This window comes from Sus scrofa, chromosome 7, assembly GCF_054392235.1.
Source record: "Sus scrofa isolate SSC_HxYL_T2T_F1_AM1 chromosome 7, Sscrofa_HxYL_maternal_Yorkshire_Landrace_v2.0, whole genome shotgun sequence".
Lineage (NCBI taxonomy): Eukaryota > Metazoa > Chordata > Mammalia > Artiodactyla > Suidae > Sus > Sus scrofa.
The window spans coordinates 86,865,686-86,881,177 of record NC_139389.1 but is presented as its reverse complement, the minus strand read 5'-3'; the positions used below and the strand labels follow the sequence as shown (position 1 = coordinate 86,881,177).

Here is a 15,492-nt window from a genome sequence, read left to right as displayed (position 1 = left end):
GCACACTATTATAACTGTCCACTTCCATCTCTGTGTAACATACATTCAGAAAGATTTTAAGGCAAGACCTATATTTTAATCTCGAACCCCTGGCACAAGCACAATACCTGGGACAGATTAGGTGCTTATTAAAAGGTTTGTCAACAAAATATACCAGAATGTAAATCCTACAGAGTGGCAACTCTATTGAGTCAACACAACCTGGGTGGATGAGCTAAGAAGAGGATGCAAGAAATACCAGTCCCTTTATTGATGAGTACATGCCTTCATTCATAATTCTGAGAACACATTTTTAGTAAATAGAAGCAAATCTAAACATAATGTTGTAAGGAGTAGAATTACAGGGTGTATAAGAAAGGCCCCGATTCCATTATTGGTCCCACTATGTTAATTTCTGCATAAGGTGACATTCAAGGCTGGGGTCTCCTTGTGAATACAGAGCAATAGAGTCTTTGTATAGATCACGGTCTGTACCAAATGATATAAGCTGACTAGGAGATATCATTGCTCATAATATAGCCAAAAACCTACATGAGCACCAGGAAATACTGACAACACAAATAAACCTGAGTAGAAAAAAATCCAGAAATCAGACCACCTATTTAGATAGGACATTGGGAGTAATAATCACTCAATAAACCAAACGGACAAAACGGCAGCATATTTCAGTTTAAATGTCATTTAAAGAGTAGTGCTGATTAGCAAATACTTACATTTTCAAAAGGCAATTCCCTACTAAAACTGTGCTAAGAAGGCAACCAAAAGAGTTCACTGTATAGCTGGGTTTAAAACATATGTAATTCACAGACAAAATAAAAAATACCAATGAGGGGGGAAAATACATTGAGAAAAACAGATATATACATAAAGCAAAATTAAAAGTTTCAAACATACATATCAGTGTTATCTGTGACCTGTATGCTTGCCAATATAAAGAGCTTGCCAAAAAAAAAAAAAAAAAAAAAAAAAAGGGGGGGGCTTGCCGTAAGCAGCTCCTCTGGGGTTTGACAGGGATTTGTCCATGATTAGAAAAGCTGTGGTATCAGACAGTGCTGTGCTGGGCAGAAGGATCAAAAATAAGAACTATGGGGCAACAAAGTGTAAAAGGCTGGGAGGTGGGGTTGGGGATGCCTGCTAAGGCAGGGCAATGCAGGGTGAGAAACTTGCGCTGAAGGGAATGGGTCAAAGACTTCAATAAGAAGACGTGTGCCTTGCTTCCTTGGCAACAGGAAAAAGATAGTAGTATCAGAGAGGCTCCAGAAGAGGTTCCCAGTTCTGAAGGATGAGAATTGGAACACAGCTTACGGCAAAGGCCTATTTATTTGCAAAAGATAGTAGTATCAGAGAGGCTCCAGAAGAGGTTCCCAGTTCTGAAGGATGAGAATTGGAACACAGCTTACGGCAAAGGCCTATTTATTTGCCTGACAGACATGGCCTCGTGGGGCAAAAGAACCCAACGCACCTCCTTCGAGCCGGAATCGAACCAGCGACCTAAGGATGACAGCAGCTTATCACCACTACAGTCCTCCGCTCTACCAGCTGAGCTATCGAAGGGTGCACAGAAAGAAGTTGCTGAGTTGTTCGCCTTTTTGGTAAAAACCGGGGTCAAGGCCCTGGGAGGACCTGGGTGCCACATGACTTGGATTGATTGGAAGCCCCTTGGCAAGGAGCAGTGCTTGCTCCGGAGCTCCGTGATTGGCAGGCACCTCCGGGGCGGTGATTTTCAGAATGCCTGGACCCAGGCTGCCACCTGTTGCGGGGGGGGGGGGGGGAGACAGCCTTGGGTGGCCGGGGGGAGGATGAGGTGTAAGGGGGAGTGTTAGCCACACAGATGTGGATGCGTGGGTGGGATGGCCGCAGACTTGAGGAGGAAAGCAGAGCAAAAGAACAACCCCGCCGGCCAGGCAGGGTCCACAGAAGGCCTTCCAGGAGCCGTTAAGCGCCCCACCACCACCACCACTCCGCCCCACCTCATCCCACACCTGCCCCTGGTGCTGAGGCGCCCTCATCCGATATTCAAGCCCGACAGGTCCCTGCTGCCTACCATGAGCTAGGCTCACTTTTCCGCGCAGTGAGAGACAGATTAGAGATACAGAGATTACAGTTGGGCTAGACAGAAGAGAGAAGTCAATGACCATCCTAGGAAAAGGCAGAGTAGGAAAGGAAGATTGAGTGGAAGGGTTTTCCAGAAGGATGCCTTGGTTGTCCGTGACCCCTGTGATGGCCCGTGTGCTTGTCGGGCTCCAGGGCTTGTAGTGGGCAGCTGCTGAACGCCCACTTGTTTGTGAGGGATCTGTCCACGTTGAGCAAAGCGGTGGTGGCAGAGCAGGCGCTGCTCTCCCTGGGGAGAAGTGGGAGAATATAGTGTAAGGGATCGGAAGGTTGTGGCGATTGGCTGATTGGAGCTGCTCGCTAGGCAAAAGCAAGGTGGAGTGATGATGGGTTATTTTAAGCTAAAGGGCTTGAGTTCATGAGCAGGGGAGTAGGGACAGGTGTTTTTCCTGGTGAGAATCCACTAGAGCGCCCGTGCAAAAAAAGCATCCAAAGCACTTCCTTCGAGCCGGAATCGAACCAGCGACCTAAGGATGTCCACAAGTATAGGCTCTACAGTCCTCCGCTCTACCAGCTGAGCTATCGAAGGGTGCACATAAAAGAGTTGCTGGGTTGTTCCTCTTTTTGGTAAAAACCGGGGCCAAGGCCCTGGGAGGACCCGGGTGTCACATGCCTTGGATTGATCAAAAGCCCCTTGGCAAGGAGCAGTTGGCAGGCACCCCGGGGCGGCGATTTTCAGAATGCCTGGACCCAGGCCGCCACTTGTTGACTCATTTTCTCTCCCCTGTCACTTACTATCGGGAGAAGCCAGACAACAGCCCTCGGTGGCCAGAAAGTCGGTGAGAGAAGGAGAGTGTTAGGCCCACGGATGCGGATGCGTGGATTGAGTGGGAGTAGACTTGAGGAGAGAAGCAGGAAAGAAGAAGGCACCTGGCAGGCAGGTCCGCTGAAGGGCCCTCCAGGACCTGTTCAGCTCTGCCCCTCGCACCACTTCACTCCACACCTGCTCCTGGTGCTGAGGAGCCCTCACCCCGACACTCAACCCCGACGGGCCCCTGCTGCCCACCATGAGCTAGGCTCGCTTTTCCGTGCAGTGAGGCTTCTGGGAAGAGATGGATGGAGAAAGCCTTCTGGGCTGGGAGGGGAGACCCATAGGTACCCACCCTGCTCGCTGTGGCCAGGCTGGGACTGGGCTCCCCTCTCCTGCCCAGAGACCCGAACTCCTTTGGCTGACTCAGCTGCTCTCTGAAATAGCTCGAGATCCTGGGGCAGAGCACACTGCTGTCCCAGTTGGACCCCTTGCCCTCGCTCCATGACTTTGACAAATGTTTCAGATCCCATCTGGTGTGTACCTGCCACCCCAACATCACTCACTCACCCACCCAGCCCAGGTAGCACAGATGTGCAGTAAACCACACCCAGGCCACCTGCCCTTCAATGCCTGCGTTTCCAGCCTCTGATCAGGAGACCCGCAGGTCTGCACCTGCGAGGATGCATTTCCCCAGAGGTCCCCTACTGCCTGCTATGAAACCCAAGAGAGCAGAAGTGGGCCCTGCTGGGGCTTGCCTTGGCATGTCCAGGTCACCATAGTCTTCCTCCCACCCACCAGCCCACCTTCCCATCCCTATTATGTCCCCAAAGCACCAAAGCTAGATTCCCCCAAACCTGGACTCCTGCAATTCCCATGAGGGGTGAAGATCGAAGTAGGAGAAGGCTCATCCAATGAAAGCCTTAGAATCTCTCTTTAGTCCCTGTCTACTGGTCTCCACAGATGGTGACATTGGAGGCTGGGACTCTCCATGTCCACAGAGCAATAGGTTCCTCCTGAAGGTTTCTGTGGGACAGCAATGGCAACACCTCCTGGACCCCTGGAGACTCCACAGCCCCAGGCTCAACTCCTCTCAGTCAGCAGTGGGACAGGAGTGAAGGCTGCTTCAGAAAGCCACACTCCCATCACCGTTTTGCTGATGCTTTCCAACTGTATGTCCAGCCTTTTGTAGTTTCCTTCCTTCAGAAGGGAAAAGAGCAAGGCTCACTCACTGGCTTTCCTCTCTGCACCTACAGCCTTGCCAACCCTCCTCTAACCACCAGCCCTACTGCAACCTGGCCAGATGGGAGAGCTGGGTGGTGGATGCAGAAGGGCAGGCCCATGTAGCCTCAGGAGCTAGACCTCTATTAAGCCAGCTGGTCAGAAGGCACAGGCTAATGGCAGTGTAAGGAGGACAATTGTTGTGCCCCTCCACAACCACACATCTGGCCACCAATGCCCACTCCTTGACCTCTTCTCCTCCCTGCCTTAAGTCACCTTTATCTACCTGCCCCCAGTCTTTCCTACTCTCAGGGCTCCTTCTCAGTACCAAGTCTCCTTTTGCTCAAACTCCCTTCCTCTCTCTCTCCCTCTCCCCTTTGCAGTCATTCTCCTTCTCTGTCTTTGTCATCTTTCTGCCTGTCTCTCTTTCTATGCATCTCCATCAGAGGTAGCAGGGGAATCTGTGCCAGTGTCTTTGTCACCATTGTAGAGTAGGAACAATCGTTGCTCTCTCAGAAGGTACTTAAAACTCCCTGCAGCAACAAAAACAAGTGTGAAGCTTCAAAGAATCTGAAGATTTTCCTGGGGCCACAGCCCTGTCCTCTGACTGACAGAAGACCTGAAGGTGGCCTCTGAAGTTTTCATTGTGAGTGTCAAGCCTCAGCACCACCTTGGCCCCAGAGCCCTGGTGGTTTACTGCCAGTGCCAGCCTCTCTCCATGCAGGGGCACAGTTGGCAATGGAATGGGAAATCTCAGGGTGGTAGTCCTGTCCCTTGGTAGAAAAAGCAGGGAGAAGAAGAGGGTTTTCTCTTGGTGGGTCTATATAGTTATAGGAAAAGGAAGAAAGAGAGTTGGAGGAGAAACAAACAGAATAGAGATACAGAGATTATAGTTGGGCTAGACAGAAAAGTGAAGCCAGGGACCATACTAGGAGGAAGCAGAGTAGGAAAGGAAGATTGAGTGGAAGGGTTTTCCAGAAGGATGCCTTGGTTGTCCGTGACCCCTGTGATGGCCCGTGTGCTTGTCGGGCTCCAGGGCTTGTAGTGGGCAGCTGCTGAACGCCCACTTGTTTGTGAGGGATCTGTCCACGTTGAGCAAAGCGGTGGTGGCAGAGCAGGCGCTGCTCTCCCTGGGGAGAAGTGGGTGAATAAAAGCGTGAAGAGTTTGGAACGTTGAGTGGGCTGGCAGGTTTGGGCAGCCTCCTAAGGTGCGAGCAAAGATGTGTTTGGGGCTGAAGGGGATAGATCTGGATTTCAGGAAGGGACAACTGGTTCTGCAAGGACTTCGATGCTCTTCTGATGCAAAGACAAGAGTGGGGCAAAAACTTCAACAGTATCTCCTTCGAGCCGGATTCGAACCAGCGACCTAAGGATGTCAACGGACGTCTGACCTACAGTCCTCCGCTCTACCAGCTGAGCTATCGAAGGGTACTTGGAAATGCGAGAACTTCCTGGATAGTTCCTTTTTGCAGAAACAATGGAAGCCAAGGCACTGGGACGCTCCGGATGCGACATACCTTGGGTTGGTTGGAAGCCCCTTGGCAGGGAGCCGTGCACACTCCGGGGCTCCGTGGTTGGCAGGCATCCCAGGACTGCGATTTTCAAAATGCCTGGGCCAGGACAGCCACCAGTTAACTCATTTCTCCTCTCCTGCCCCTTTCTGCAGGACGACAGACGGTGAAGGGAGAGGGGGGCGTTGGCCAAAGGGACATGTGGGTCGGACGGGGTCGGGCTTGCAGAGGAACAGTAGAAGAAGGCAGGCTGCAAGTCCGCTGAAGACTCCTTGAGGAGGAGCACCGCCTCTAAGTGCCTCCCCACATCTCACCCATCTCTCTCCAGCCCCCCGCCCGCAGGTTCCGTACACACCTCACGCTGCCACTCACTCTAGAGCGGGCAGTGGTGCCCACCTAGACCTAGTTCTGCTTTTCTGAGGCTTCCTGGGAAATGATGGAGAAAGCATGTCGCGCTAGGAGGATTGAGCACTCGCGTAGGTACCCATTGGCCTGGCCCTCTGCGGCCAGTCTGGGGACTTGGTTCCCATCTTCCGCCCACAAACCGGAAGTTTTTGTCGGAAGCTCGTTCTCCAGCATCCATCTTCCACTGACTGTACCCTTCAGTTCCCATCCTTCAGCCTGCTTTGTTTTCCCCACCTCCTTCCTACTACTAGGTGTATTTCTGATTTGTTTTTCTCTCAAATTTTTCCCCTTCTTGTACGTCGACGTCTCTTTCGCACTTTCCATCTTTTAGGGTGTCTGGCTTTCTTTTCTGAGTTCAGTCTGTGATTTTTTCCCCCCAGAACTTCTTTTTTTTTAATTACTCAAATGAATTTATCACATCAGTAGTTGTACAATGATCATAACAATCTGATGTCACAGGAGTTCCATTTCACAGCCCAAGCACATCCCCCCACCCCCCAAACTGTCTCCTCCGGAGACCGTAAGTTTTTCAATGTCTCTGAGTCAGCATCTGTTCTGCAAAGAAGTTCAGTCTGTCCTTTTTTCAGATTCTTCATGTCAGTGAAAGCATTTGATGTTGGTGTCTCACTGTGTGGCTGACTTCACTTAGCATGATAATTTCTAGGTCCATCCATGTTGCTAAAAATGCTGGTATTTCGTTCTTTTTAATGGCAGAGTAATATTCCATTGTGTATATGTACATTTTCTTGATCCACTCCTCTGTCAATGGACATTTAGGTTGTTTCCATGTTTTGGCTATTGTAAATGGTGCTGCAATGAACATCGGAGTACATGTGTCTTTGAGAGTTGTGGTTTTCTCTGGATAGATGCCCAGGAGTGGGACTGCTGGATCAAATGATAGCAGAACTTCTTTTTTAAAAATTGTTTCTTTCTTTGTTTCTCTCTATGTCTCCTCCCTCCTGCTTTTTGGCTCTGTTGTTGTTGTATGGTTTTACTGTCTCTCTTTATTTCTATTTCTGTATCTTAAATCAGAATTTGCAGCGTATTGGTCCTGATTCACCGAGTTTCAGCAGTTATCGCTCTTTCAGATGGAATACTTTCTGGGTGCAATGAGAGCAATGTTTAGAGCAATAGATATTTTCTGAAGTGCAGGCTGAGGGAAGCCAATGGGAAAATAAAGGGAAAGTTTCAAGTTTAGGATAGTCATCCAGGAGGTGTTTATAATTAAGTATGCTCAGATTCTCTCAGGCTTTTATTGCAAGGTTCTTTTAAGCTCCAGGTTTGAAGAAATCTTTAATGGCAATCAAAGAAGTTTTGCTCTGTATGTAAGTACTTAGTATCCCTGAATGTAATTTAAATTTTGTTTGTTTGTTTGTTTTTGATTGCTCCAGCAGCATGTGGAAGTTCCTGGGCCAGGGATGAACCACAGCAGTGAAAACACCAGATCCTTAACTGCTTGGCCACCAGGGAGTTCCCTATCCCTGGATTTAATCATTAATAAAAGGGTACAATTGGCTCATTGATTGTTAACAAAATGTACTATACCAATGCAATTTGTCATTATAAAGAAAAGTAATGACAATAATAAGGAGCAGTGAAAACATATATATGAGAACTTTCTTTACATTATTCTCAATTTTGTGTTACATAAAACTTCCTCCAAACAGAAAGAGTAATAACTGAAAAAGTAACAAATTGATTTTTTCTGTATATTCATTATGTGACAGATTAATCAATCTTTAGAGAACCATTTCCATAACATTAAGAAAAACATGTAATAAAATATGAAGTGTAGGGAACAATACTCGATATCTTGTAGTAATCTATAATGAAAGCTAATGTAAAAAAATTATATATGTATATACATAAAGCATATATATGTATAAGTGAATCATTATGATGTACACATGAAACTAACACAACATTGTAAATCAATTATATTTCAATTAACATTCTTCAAAAAGAAATGAATGAATGAACCAATGCCTATAGACCCCAAGCTTCTCTTGGTGATTCTTTTAAGGACATGTGCTACCTTTATTCCTTCACCACCTCCTGAGATAAAGTTTTTCTGCTTTGCTTAAAGGTGTTCTACCCTTCCTGACCTCTCCAAAGACAACTGAAAAAGAGGCAGCACTTAGATTCAACCTGGGTTGCAGTGGACATCAAATGCTACCCATCAACGCTCCTTGGCCCCCTCCGAAATATGGGCAAAGATCCGGAAGTACAACGTCTTTACAGTTCAATAGGTGAAAATGTCTAATAGGAGTTCAGATTATGGGTTAAAACATTCTTGGACTCTTTGAAAGCAAGCTGTAGGGATAGTGAGCTAATTTTCCAAGTTGTCAAAAATCCTTGACTCAACGTCTTCAAGAATTGAAACACCTTTGTCCTCTCGTGGGGATCGCCTTCTTGTTGAGTCACATCTCTGAACAGTTGCACCCGAACCCTCTCTGTCCTTCTCCTGTCTCATAAAGATGCATAGAGAAGGCAAGGCACTCCATCTGGAGACAAGAGATGGAGCTTGAAGGTGGGAAGGCAGAAATGTTCCAGAACAAACAGACCAGCCAGGAGCCAAGGACAAGAGGAGCTGACGCCAAAGTCACTACTGTATTCTGACGATATTACCGACCCAAGGGCCTGTGCCTTGCGCCCTCACCAGAGTTGCTTTTTGAAGTTCATTCATAGAGGGCCCGGGAATCCTCTGAGTTTTCATTTACGGGGGTGGGTGGGTGGGGTAAACAAACAAAACACCACTCCTGTCCTTTCCCATCCTTTTATCAATCCCTGTGACAGACAGCTTCCTCTTCTGGGGTTACACCTGCGTTATCAGGTCTTAAAACTTCCGTTTCTTACCTTCCCCTATCCTCCTGGTGAACTTCATCCTTGAAGACTTATCAAAACGTCACCAATTGGCAAAACTTTCCCAAGCCCTATCTGGACAGAAAATTGGTACCCACTTGGCTTGCATGGTCTGACCTGAACCTCACTACCGCACTGTCTTTCATCTCAGGCCAAATGAGTGTTGGGCTAGCACATTTGTGTGTTTTAGGCCTTGGATGTGTTCCGCAAATGGCAAAATACCTTACTTGGCAGCGGTGGGATTCGAACCCACGCCCCCGAAGAGACTGGAGCCTTAATCCAGCGCCTTAGACCGCTCGGCCACGCTACCAGATGTTGGTTTCTTTCTGACTGCTCTTTCTAATACTCACTACTTTCCTTTGCCGTCTTGGTTCAGTGCGTTCCCCAAGTCTTAACTTCAAATATGACCTAAGAATGAGTGGGGAAAAGGTTCAAGGAACAGCGGAGGCTTATCGCGGAAGCCTCCTTTCCTCACTGACTCTAAATTTTTCATCTTGCACCCAGAGCTTAAAGGGGAAGAGCTCAGTGAAAAATGAATAATGAGTGGATGAAAGACTACACACTAGGCTGTGGGCTTTCGGCAGGTGTCACTATGTTTCATTCTTTTTGGCTTCCTCTCAGTCTAGAAAGGAGCTTCAGGTGTCTTAGGAGTAGAGTAAAAAACCAGGAGAGGCTGCTCCTTCTCTGAAGAAAAATTCAGCAGTCACATACGTGCATTCTTTGACGTTTCAGTTGATTGGCGGGGGGAGGTGGAGGCAACAGAGTCCCTAGATATCTTAGGTTGTTGATTAGTTTCTAGCTTTAAGTAGGTGCTCAAGCATTTGCAAATGCTCTAAAACGCCATTTGATAAGCCATGCTCCTTCTAAGCTTTTTGTGGCTTTAATTAGCGTCAATCTTTGCTTATCTTCCAAAAAAAATGTGTGGTCAAGAAAGGTCACTGCTAGGTTCAATGCCTGGGTGGCAGTCACCAAATGCCACTTGGCTACCATTGCCAGACTCCAGAAAAGATAGTGTGCCAGAACAATGTGAGGTTGTTACAGATCACAATGAGGCACAACATATAAGAAGTGCTCTTCCCTAGTCCCTCTAAATTCCTCTTTCAGTACCATTCTTTGACATCTCAGGGTGACAAGGCTTTTAAATCCCTTATTCCCACCCACTCGCCTGGGGTGAGCTGTGGACTAAGAGCCTTAGTAAATAGGAGCAAACACATCCCCAAAATGACCTGAGAATAGGTTTTTCAGTTCATGATTGTGAGGATCCTAAATGGTTCATTTAATCGTCAGAGGCTGACTTGCTCAACATCATCTGAAAATATTAGCTTCTTCTTGACCTTTGACACAGCTTATGGAAGAGATGAGAGACAGACATACTGCTCCCAGAGCCACTATGTCCTTCCCAAAGCTTCTCCTCAGGAATCAGGAAGACTGTTGAAGAGAGGGGGAAACATGAGAGATGATCTGGCACTAGTCTCAGAGTTGTCTGCACAAATACTAGAGATTTTCTAAGTTAGGGGAGACATAGAGGTTGTAGTTGGTATTGTGTAGGACAAATTATGTGTAAGAGGGGTGGTGGGGGGTGCTGGTGTTGCGGTATACTGAAGGCTTCGCCCAGACTCAGCTACGCAGGCGGCATTCACACAGATTGTATTCCTGTTCTGTCTGCGGCCTTGTCTTCCATTGTGATGGCTTCGGAAGGGTGAGTTGCAATTACTTGAGGCTAGGTACAAGCATCTCTTACTTCTGTCTTTTGCAGGTTTTTTTGGTTGTGGATCAACAAAATGAAAGTCTCCCTTAGAAGAATACAAAAAGCAGACTCTTTAATTCAAACATCAGTCCACGAAGCAGGAGCTAGTTGTGAAGTCCCCATAGGCCTTAATTATTGCAAGTTTTGTATTCTGCAATCTATTTACAAGACCCAGAAAACTTGACTGGCGAGTTTTAACAAACATTTTAGGAAGAAATAATGCCATTTATAAACAACTCCTCCCATTAAATTAATGAAGAGATAATAATTCCCAACTTTTCTATGAAGCCTGCATATTTTGGCATCAAAACCAGACAAAGACACTACGAAAAAAAGAAAACTACAGACCAATATCTTTAAAGAACATAGAAGCAAAAAAACTTAATACATTAGCAAGTTGAATCCACAATATATGAAATAATAATATATAATGATCAAGTGGGCTTTATCCCCAAAAAGCAAGGTTGGTTTAATATTCAAAATCAATTCATGTAATTCATGATAACAGATTAACAAAAAAAAAAATCATTGGATCTTACCAAAAGATGCAAAGCATTTGACAACCTTTGCATGCATTCTTGATACAAACTCTCAGCAAATTAGGAAGAGAAGGGAACTTCTTCAGCCTAATAAAGGGCATCTATAGAAAACTTCTGACTTCAACTTAAATAAAAGACTGAATGTTTCCCCTGTAAGATGAGGAGCAAACAAGGACATCTGCTTTCTTTTCTCCTCTTTTTTTGGCCATGCCTGCAACATGTGGGATCTAAACCTAGGCACAGCAGTAACCCTAGCTGCTGAAATGATAATACTGGATCTTTAATCCACTGTGCCACAAGGGAACTCCCAAGGACATCTGCTTTCATCACTTTTATGGAACATTAAACTATAGGTTTTTTTTTGCCCAATTATGAAAAAAAAATTGAAATAGAAGACATCAAGTTTGTGTTTAAAAAAGTAAGTAAAGCTGTCTTATTTTCCAAGAAAACATGAAAGCCTATGGAAAAAATCCTATGGAATCTACAGAAAGCTATAATAAGTGAATCTAACAAAGTGGTGGAATATAAGATTAATATTGAAATTAATTGTATATGTAATTGTTTATACTATATGCATAATATATATGTTATGTATTATATTTATAGTATATATACTAGCAATGAACAATCAGAAGTTGAAATTTTAAAAAGCAATCCAATTTACTATAGACTTACTAAATACATAATAGCATTAAAATATGTCCAACACTTGCATACCAAAAAAAAAAAAGCTAAGCTAAGAGAAATGAAATAAAACCTAAATGCAAGGAGAACATATTAAGAAGTCTCAATATGTTAAGATATCAGTTATCCCTAGATTGGATTATAGGTTCAATGCAATTCAAATAAAAATAACAACAGAGTTGGGTGTTTTGTTTTGTTTTGTTTTTTTCAGAAAATGACCAGCTCATTCCAAAGTTCATGCCCCCAAACAATTTTGAAAAGAAGAAAAAAGTTGGAGAACTTTGATATCAGGACTTATAAAGCTGCTATCATCTAGACTGTAGTATTGGTATTAAAATTAAAAAAAAAAGATCTTATTGGACAGGAGTACAGAGGTAGAACCACATATGTATTATCAACTAATTGTTGACAAAATTTCAAAGGCAATTCAGTACAGAAAGGTAGTATTTTCAATAGTGATGTTCTTTTGAAAAATAATTTTGATCCCTACTTCACACTGAATAAAAAATTAACTCCATATGGATCATAAATCAAAACTATAAAATATTTAGAGTAAAATAACTGTCAACTGTGTTTGGGGAAAGACTTCCTGGATGCAACATGAAAAGTATGATCCATAAAAGAAAAACATGATTAATCATACTTCATAAAATCAAGAATTTTGCCCTCCAAAAGAGACTGCTAAAAGATTGAGAAGACAAACCAAACATAGAAAAATAATACTTTAGTTGCACCTTCAGTATTTAGGGAGGATTTTGCCTCCTAGGGGATATTTGACAATGTCTGGAGACTTTTTCAGTTGTCACAACTGGACAGTACTTCCGGTGTCTAGTGGGTAAAGATCAAGGATGCTGCTAAAATTCTGCAAAGCATATGACAGGCCCCCACAGTAAAGAATGATCCAAAATGTCACTATTGTAGAGGCTGACTTAGAGTAACAAGCCACATAGACAAATTTATCTCTCACCTTCTTTAGGGCATGGGCCAGGCAGGACCATCACCACCTACTAAAATGAACTGACGACTTCTCAGAAGCTTGAGGAAGGGACGACTGGATTCGAACCTGAGTGCAGTGTGTGCCAAACCGTACCTCACTGGTACCAAAGATGACACTGCCTTCGAAGCTCAGTAATTGAGAATCTTCCCTAAAGAGCTCAAATTCTGACTTTGAACCCATCCTAGGACACTTTACCGGCTAGGTGAGGGTCAGGGTAGTCTTCCTGGGTAGGCTCAGGCCTGGGAATTGAATCACTTCCCTGAGCCGGTGAGCAGTTGCCTCTCTAGATGATTCGCTTCGTGCTTAACCCATCTCCTTTACTGGCCTGGTGGCGGACCTAGAGGGAGAGACCGAAAGATAAATAGGAGGTGAGGGAAGAGGTGCTGTTGTAGCTGGAAGACCACCAGCAGGTGGAGAAATAGCACGCTGTAGGAAACAGTAGGGGTCCGAGAGGCAGTCAGCCGCTGGGGCAAGTGTCCCAGGAACACTTTCAGCATTGTATGCAACTGCCCAGATTTTTCCGGGTTAACATTTAGGAACAAACGTTGAGACGAGATCTTACTTCAGTCCCAGGGTCCCTCTGTGCCCCAGCCCACCCGCTTGTAGGACACATGCACTTCCAAGGCTACTTCATGGTTCTCTACCTTTCTTCTCTCAGCTTGAATGCCCCAAGTGAATTCCCCTAGTCCAGAGCTTGGTGTTCAGAAAACACAGATAATAGGTCAAACCCTTCATGGATTTATAGAACTTTTTTTCTGTAGTGAGAACGTCATGTTTCCTGTGATTAGGGAACAAAACGTTGGCAGCGGTGGGATTCGAACCCACGCCTCCGAAGAGACTGGAGCCTAAATCCAGCGCCTTAGACCGCTCGGCCACGCTACCAAGCCAACAGCCTTGTCCCTCTCTACACTTGCTAGTTATATCTTTGTGCCGTGTTTTCAGCGCGGTTCTCTGTGCGATCTGAAATCATGATTCTAGGTATCACCAAACGATATTAATTTCTTCCATTTGTTCTCAGCTCTGCTAGGACTCGAACCTACATCTGCCCACTCCAACAGCTCTTCTCAAACCAGTAACTAAAAGGAACAAACCATCTGTTCCGGAAGCTCAGCTCTTGGGGTCTAGAACGTAACAGCTTCCCCGAGGCAAGGGTAGCGTCAGCTTCCGCCTGACGCCCAGAAACTCTTCGTTGAAAGGAGGAATGAACTCCTTAATTTAGATTCCAGATCGCTTGGGGATAGTGGCGGTGAAGTAAGAAAGAGCAAAGCTGTCTTTTCCTGTCACCCCTGCGCGCCGCGACTTCAGTTTTTTGCTAAATTTTGAGTGCGATACTTTTCGGTTCTGAAGCTGGGAGAGGAGTCTTCGAATTGAAACAACGAGAAAACAGGCTCGTAATTTTTCCCAGTGGTACAGCGGGTCAAGGAGCGGCCGTTCCCAACCTTAGCGCCGATCTCGTCTGAGAGGCGGGTTCGATCCCCGCCTCTAGAACTTCCCCCTGCCGTAGGGCTCGGCCCAAAAAGTAAGGAAAGAAAGTTAGTCTCCTGCTTCTGTTTTGCTGTTCATGACCCAAAGCGCAAATAGCCGAAGCCAATCAATGCCCAATGTCGGCCTAAGTAGAATCCGCAGAATCTTTCTCCCCAACTCTGCCCACCGGAAAAGAAGGCTGCCTTTGGGTTGGATCGGTTCCTGCTTCCGGAGAGCCTCCTGTCCCCTTCCTTGGAACTTGTCTCCCTTGGAGTCCTGTTTCTCCTGCGCGGTTGTAGCTGCATGGCGGCTATTATTACTGTTGACTGCGGTAGGGAAGATGGCCAGAGGTGCCTTGCCCTAGGGACTGAGGCCAGATTCTGAGCTCAGGCTGGGTACTCCTGGCACCCAGCATTTCTGAGGCCTCTGCATGCTCTCGCTGGCCTCCGGAGGGGCGCCTGGGAGCAGGGCCAGAATGGGTGAGAAAATTAAGTTTACACTGTCACTTCTCTTGACAGAGAGAAGAGTAGTCACACCTGAGTTCTCCAGACTTTTGCCCATCTGTCTAGGGTCCCCCAAACCTGAATTTCCAGGCTCCCTATGTAAAAAGGAACTCTTGCTCCTTTTAATTACAACAAAGTGGAAATTACAGAATGCCAAAATGCTGATGTGTCTCTTTTGCTAGAGTGTGGCAGTGGCAGAGAATTAATTCACAACTACTGCCTAGACTTGCTGGAGATGGGAAGGAGGGAAACAGGTGACCGAGTAAGTCTGGGTAATGAGATTCTGGGGGAGGTTTGAGCCAATTTTCTGCCTTCTAAGGGTAGAAATTGTGACTCCTGGTGACATCCAATCACATCCTTCATTGATAAAATTAAAACTATTTGTGGAGGGGGGGCAAATTTCCACCAAGAGCTTTAAACAGGGAGATTGTTTATGCTCATATTCAGTGCTTCCCTTTCTCTTGCAAATATATAGTCTAAGTCAGGGAAGAAGCACCCAGACCTGGCTTACTTCCTAAAGAATAAACAATTGTCATTGTCTCAATTATTTATGCTTCCCAAGAGAAGGGGAAAAAAATCCCATGGTGATGTTGGAAATTCCCAGGACAGATAAAGGGGATACAATTCTGTGGTCTTTGTTATGGGTGGGATTGTGTCCCTTCAAAAGGTTATATAGCAGTCCTAATCCCCAGTGCCCCA

The 15,492-nt window shown here is 45.7% G+C and overlaps 1 long non-coding RNA gene and 5 other non-coding genes across 7 annotated transcripts; all 6 read right to left on the bottom strand.

Annotated features, from left to right (window-relative positions):
- Positions 1-1,463: 1,463 nt before the first annotated feature.
- TRNAY-GUA (transfer RNA tyrosine (anticodon GUA)) lies at positions 1,464-1,554 on the bottom strand. The gene is given in 2 exon segments: positions 1,464-1,499; positions 1,518-1,554. It is a non-coding gene; the product is annotated as a tRNA-Tyr (tRNA).
- A 997-nt stretch (positions 1,555-2,551) lies between these two features.
- On the bottom strand, positions 2,552-2,641 carry TRNAY-GUA (transfer RNA tyrosine (anticodon GUA)). Its single transcript is given in 2 exon segments — positions 2,552-2,587; positions 2,605-2,641. It is a non-coding gene; the product is annotated as a tRNA-Tyr (tRNA).
- Positions 2,642-5,419: 2,778 nt separating this feature from the next.
- Positions 5,420-5,509, bottom strand: TRNAY-GUA (transfer RNA tyrosine (anticodon GUA)). Its single transcript is given in 2 exon segments — positions 5,420-5,455; positions 5,473-5,509. It is a non-coding gene; the product is annotated as a tRNA-Tyr (tRNA).
- A 1,412-nt stretch (positions 5,510-6,921) lies between these two features.
- LOC146401717 (uncharacterized) lies at positions 6,922-14,743 on the bottom strand. Of its 2 annotated transcripts, XR_014809253.1 has the most exons (3): positions 13,918-14,544; positions 12,797-13,163; positions 6,922-10,652 (listed from the first exon to the last, which is right to left on the bottom strand). It is a non-coding gene; the product is annotated as an uncharacterized LOC146401717 (long non-coding RNA). The 2 variants fall into 2 exon arrangements; XR_014809252.1 differs by lacking the exon at positions 6,922-10,652 and having other exon boundaries at positions 10,657-13,163; positions 13,918-14,743.
- TRNAL-AAG (transfer RNA leucine (anticodon AAG)) lies at positions 9,088-9,169 on the bottom strand. Its single transcript has one exon. It is a non-coding gene; the product is annotated as a tRNA-Leu (tRNA).
- On the bottom strand, positions 13,627-13,708 carry TRNAL-UAG (transfer RNA leucine (anticodon UAG)). Its single transcript has one exon. It is a non-coding gene; the product is annotated as a tRNA-Leu (tRNA).
- Positions 14,744-15,492: the final 749 nt, after the last annotated feature.